A 6,508-nucleotide genomic window follows, 5' to 3' on the forward strand; every position below is an offset into this window, starting at 1 on the left:
TGTTTTATTGAAGGCATAGCAAAAAGCCAGTGTACAAAATGCACTAAGGAAAGAAGGGAGCATGGGAGGTGAGGTCAGATGGTGCCGGGTCCCTCAGAGAAGGTGGAAGTGATGGAGGAGTACTGAGCTAGAATGATTTAATACAATTTATATTTGAAAGGAGGGCTTCCCAGGTGGTGCTAGAGATAAAGAACCCACCTGCCAATGCAGGAGATGTAAAGAGACTGGTTCAATCCCTGGTTCAGGAAGATCCCCTGGAGGAGGGTAAGGTTACCCATTCCAGTATTCTTGTCTGGAGAATCCCTTGGACAGAGGAGCCTAATGGGCTACAGTCCACAGGGTCACAAAGAGTCAGACAAGACTGAAGCAACGTAGCATGTAAGCATGCCTATTTGAAATTATTTCTCTGGACACACATTTGTAAATGGACCCGAGGGAGACAAGAATAGAAACAAAGAGACAGTGAGGCTATTATAATTGTCAGATGAGAGATGATGGTCATATTGAATCAGGGAAGTGGTGATAGGATTATGTGTATGTGTGTGTGTGTATGTATACATATACATACATATATAATATAATTGTTTGGCTATTAAGTCATCCAACTCTTGTCACCCTATGGAATGCAGCATGCCCAGCTTCTCTGTCCTTTACTATCTCTCAGGGTTTTCCGAAATTCATGTCCATTGAGGCAGTGATGCCATCCAACCATCTCATCCTTTGTCGCCCCCTTCTCCTCCTGTCCTCAGTGTTTCCCAGCATCAGGGTCTTTTCCAGTGAGTTGGCTCTTTGCATCACATAGTGAAGTATTAGAGCTTCAGCATCAGTCCTTCCAATAGTCAGGGTTGATTTCCTTTAGGATTGACCAGTTTGATCTCCTTGCTGTTTAAGGGGCTCTCAAGAGACTTCTCCAGCATTATATATATTAAATATATAATATAACATATATATGTAAAATATATAAATATTTTCTGAGAGAGCATGGTATATGAGAAAAAAAGAATAAACCAAGGATGACATCAATGTTTGGTAAGGAAAAGAAAAAGAAAGAGAGAAATAACATTTATTAAATGGGAAGACTGCATGTATGGGAAGCATGTTAAGGGAGTTCAAGTTTAGACATGCTAGACATCCAAATGGAGATGTCAAATAAGTAGTGATGTTTATGATTGAAATAGACACTCTTCCCAATACACAGACACGTGCACACACATAGCCCAACACAGATTCTTGGCCCTATCGACGGTACAAAGGAACCTGGGGCTTGGGGGCTCCCATCCATTAATGCTGCCCCCATGGATCCCCAACTCAGCATCCAGGACCAATTCTGGCTCTTTTCTCTGTGGCATGATTAGGACTTCTACACAGTCCCTGCCTGGTCTCATGTTCTCAGAAAGACCCATTCCAGCCCCAGAGCTGAGGCTGTGGGGATTAACATGAGCATAGTCAGGGATTTCCTCTTCAAGAAGCTTCAGCAGGAGAGGGATTAGGAGCAGAGTCCATGACAGGAAGAATTCTTGTCCGGCAGGGGTGAGAATCCTTAGAGGGAGGGTATTTTGGAGAGGAAGTAATAGGACCACCAGTGCCCCAAGAGCTGAAGCCATGAGGGTCAAGGTAGAGCAGACCAAGGGCATCTGGAACTGGAGCAGAGCTGGAAGAGGCAGGTATCTAAGCGGTCAGGTTCACAGCAAAAATGTACCAGGCTTGTTGATTCTCCTGCTTCCTCCAATTAAATTATCTTCATGACATGGCTTGGGTATGGACCTCACCGAAGACACTAGAAAAAGATTCCTTTTCCTCCAGACATTGTTCAGCAAAACCCTCGTGATGCAAGAAACAGGGTTCCTGAGTCAGCTGAGGGATACATAAGCCCAGAGGGACTCACATGGAACCAACTCCCATTGACATGCACTGCTTACTAATTCCCTCTAAAAAACCCAGCATTTCACTGTCCTACTAATACATTTTCTTAGTCAACAGTGCATTGTGGGAAAAGAGTTAAAGAGGCAAGAGGGTGCAGAAGCAGCAGTGATTAGTTGGACAAATCCAGGCAAAGTCAGTGAGGGATCTCGGATATCCCAGTCTTGCCTCTGCTCCCAGCAGTCATCTTGCCCATGCCCTCTCTAGAATCCTACTGACTTGGCTCTAAATAGTATATGCCACCAGCATGGTCCTTCTAGTCCTCCCTCAGTCCTGAGACCTGAATGAGCCATACACAGAGTGGAGCCTGACTCCTCATCCATCACTATGAACTCCAGGGCCAGGGTGATACCTGCCATTCCCTCTGCAGAGGGATTCCTTGCATATCAAGATGCAAAAGAGAGGGACTCTGAGTCCAGTCGGGGAGGGCAGGGATCTGGAGCAGCGGGGAGAACGGCAACTTGTCTCCACATTCCAGTCTCCTTATTCTTTTTCTTACCACATGTCTTCCTAAGGTACAGTCCGCCTCCGAGGATCAACAGCATAGCCACGACAGCACCTAGGATGCCTCACAGGGGGGCAGCACTGGTCTCTGCATGTGGACCTGTTTCCCTCACACAGAGTGAGGAATGTTAAGACAAGAGAGAACATGAGATATCTGTTGCCAAGGGGAGATAGAGAAAAAGCAGGTGGATAGGTCTAAGGGTGCTGGTTCAGAAGCTGAAGAAGGAGGAGCATGGCAGGTTCATTTAATCAACCAGGTCCTGAGCTCCTGTTTGGTTCCAGGAATACTGAAATGAACACGACATGGTCATCTAGAGGGGAGAACCGAGAAAATACCAAGGTCTGCCAGCCAGAGGGACTGCAGTGCAATCGAGGTTTACATCTTATACACAGGACTTTGGGGAGGCCCTCTCAGAAAAAGTAATGCACAACGAGACTTTAGGAAGGAATAGGAGTTTCCAGGTACAGCTGGGTGGGCATTGCATTCCAGGTAGGAGGCGCACCTTGATCAGAAAATGACTGTTTCAGAAGGGGAGGCCCTGGGAGGTTCCCGCACACAACTAGGGAAGGCAGGGGGATAGAGTAGGGAGGAGCTGTGGGAAGGGTGTTCAGAGGGCTCTTGCTGGTCATACTGAGTGTTGAAATTTATCTGACCTTTCAGCCTGTGTCTAGAGAGTAACACACATTGAGGCTAACATTCAGGTCTCTCCACCAGCTCATATGTAGAGGATAGTAGAAAGAGGGTGAGACTACACACAGTTATCAGGTCATTCACTGATTTAATAAAACACTGATTGCAAGTAAAGATTGGCCAGAAGTTGTTTTTTGTCCAAGAATTAAAAGGAGGACAAAACGTCACTCTCAAGATATTCTTGTCTATGGAGGAGAGAAATGCATAAACAAAACATTACTACCCTTGTGGGGGTGACTAAGGAAAGCTCCTTAAAGGAGGTGATGCTGGAGGGCAGGATGGCTAAACCAGTGCAGGGCTCTGTGCAAAAACAATCAGAAAAGTTGATAAAAAGTTATTAAAATTTCAAGACAACATATAAAATACTAAATGAATTTTGGGCCCCTTGTTAGGTTAGGGCCACGTGTGTATGCATGTTCACACGATCGCAAGTCTGCAGTCATTGTGGAAAATCCTCATAAAAAATAAGACAGCTATCAAAGACACAGAATGAAGAAGGACTAATGATAGAGAAACAGCATATCCAGAGTTGAAATACCAGGGCACATTCTATGAACTATAAGCAAGAAATTCACGGTGAAATGTGTGGGACCATACACATGGACAGAGGCCCATCTGACCCCTGAATCCTATGAGGAATCCTGGAGGGTGGACTCAGTGAAGAGCAGAGAGAAATGATCCAAAATGATTTACTTTTCTGAAGACCATGCATGAACAATGAATGGGAGTGGCGAAGGGTATTGTAAGGCTACGATCTGGCCTTGCAGGGACCAGGGATTTAGAGGAGGGCAGGAAAGTGAAGACATTTAGCAGCAAAAATAACTTGAATGTGTGTCCCAGACTATTGTAAGAAATAACCAGATAAAAGGCATTGCTATTAAAACAATGGGGAGAAAAGCCCTGAACATCAAGGACTCAGTGTTACCTGAGCTCTCAGGGTACCCGTCCCCTCTGGAAGGTACACTCACCACGGGCACGTACTTCTCCAAGGTCTAAGGTGGCAGTTTTCTGGTCCACCTGGTTGCTGACCACACAGGTCAAGTTGACACTGGGCTGGCTTAGGAGCAGGCTCACAGACAGAGTCTAGGAGTTGGAGGGTGGTCCCCATGTTACTTTCTGCTCCAGCTCCCTGAGCAGGCCCTTGCTCTCCCAGGTCACCTTCAGATCCTCTGTGTCCGCTGAGGCTGTGCACTCCAGAGTGGCATTGCACCAGTCTGGTGTGATGGATGCAGACTTGAGCATGATCTGTGGAAGGGGCACAGGATCTGGGAGAAGATGGATAAAAGAATGGCGCTCACATGATTGGAAAATATTCCACTATGCATATTCTCATCTATTATCTCATTGAAACTATGCCACAATCCCTTAAGTGATATGTTTTACAGATAAAACACAATTTGCCCAATATTTAATATATAGCAGTTGACAATAAAGAGAGAGCCACTGAGTTAAGCCCTATGTGGTTTCACTAGACTGAAGACCCTTAAAATTTTCCAATAAGAAAATAAAGCCTGGGTCTCACCTCCATGAGACCCATTATTTCTGAGAAAATGAGGTTTCTCCTGGAAGGGAGGAAGTCTGGAACACAAGGGTCATTCCTAGATCAGGGTCTTGTCCTCTTCTCCTGCTGAGACAGGGCCTGGGATTGCATAGCCTCTAGAGAAGAAGGACACTGTCCAGTGCTGGGAGCCCAGAGAAAGGCCCTGTGCTCCCAGTAGGGGACACACAGTTGCTGGAGGCGCAGTGGTAGCAACTAGGATGATGACTCTGAGTCTGGTTGGAACATGCCGCTGAACTTGAGAATTGACACACTGATAAGTTTGCCACAGAAATCACATCGGGGCCTAAAGCTTAAAGAGCCACTGTCTCACAGCAGATACTTTCTATTCAGGCAGAGATTTCAGGGAAATAGGTATTGGCTAAGTGAGGTTCTTTGGAAATGTTGCCGTGTAATCTTTCTCCTCCATCTACCGAAGCTTCTAGGGCTGGATTTGTAGACTCTTTGTGAGTGATACTGGTGCTGAGTAACAGGAGAGAAGGCACTGACTACACTTAGATTTCAGAACTGCGGTAGGAGAATAACTGACCTCAAATACGCCCATGTGCAATCTTCAGAACCTGTGACTATGTTAGGTTACATGGCAAAGTGGAATTAAGGTAGCAGATGGAATTGAGGCTGCTAATAAGCTGACTTTAAAATAAGAAGATTGTTGACTACCTGGATGGGCCTAGTGTAATGACCAGTTTAAAGAAAAGGGTCCTTAAATGTGGAAGAAGGAAGAAGCGGAGGAGTCAGAGGGATAAGAATGTGAGAAGAATTGGTCCCATTATTGCAGGCATTGAAGGTGTTGGAAGGTGGTCATGAGGCAAGTAATGTAAGCAACCACTAGAAGGTGGAAAATACAAGTTGAATCTTCTGGAACCTCTGCAAAACAACACAGCCCTGTCAAAATCTTGTCTGTGGCCCAGTGAGACCCAGTGTCTGAGTTGTGATCTACAGCCCAGTAAGATGATAAATGCATGTGTGATAAGCTTCTAAATGATAGCAGCAATAGACAACTAATGCACACATTTAAGTAAATCTAGGCCTATAAAGAACAATAATTGCTATGGCAATATCATTTCCCCAAATTTCCATTCTCCTCTTCCAAAATACTGAGGTGGCTTTATCCCTAGTGTGGATCACAACTATGTTTATCATTTGCAATAAATCCACTTACCCTAATTTCAAAGGAGAAAATAGAGTCTGAAGGCTGGTGTCTGGAAATAATCCTGAAAATTTGTGCATATGTGACACTTCTACCACAAAGGAGGGAAGCCATGGGATGGGGTGAGGAGGTGTCACTTACCATAACAGTGAGGTGGAAAACCTGGGTAAGATCTATTCCTCCCTGGAAGCTGGCTTGAGCCTGTTTCAATATTGCCCACTGTCCTCTTGGGTCAGGTTCCCAATCCTCAGGGACATCGCATTGGGCACATAGATCCTCTGTTGGTACTTGTGCTGGAAGTACATGGTGGAAGTGTTTGCCCCATGGCAGACTTGCAGCAGGTCTCTGTAGTTTGACTCAGGGGCAAAGCCCCATGAGACCTCCTATGGTTCAGCTTCTTGCTCCTTGATCACATGAATCAACACAGAACCTCCTCGGGTCCCCTGTAAAGGAACAAATCCAGAATCCTGAACTTCAGAACCGCGTGCTCCAGAACTCCTGGCTCCAGTGTTGTAGACACCTAGGGCAATGGAAACAGGACATGCAACTTTTTGCTTAGTAACAATAAAGGAGAAAAAGATACAACCCATCTTTTAAATAAATTTATATAGTATACACCTTTGATTCTAGGTAGGCAGGCTAGTACAATGAATTTGAAACAATGTCTGATATCCTATTTTGGTTC

The sequence above is a fragment of the Ovis canadensis genome, chromosome 1 (genome assembly GCF_042477335.2).
Source record: "Ovis canadensis isolate MfBH-ARS-UI-01 breed Bighorn chromosome 1, ARS-UI_OviCan_v2, whole genome shotgun sequence".
NCBI classification, from domain to species: Eukaryota; Metazoa; Chordata; class Mammalia; order Artiodactyla; family Bovidae; genus Ovis; species Ovis canadensis.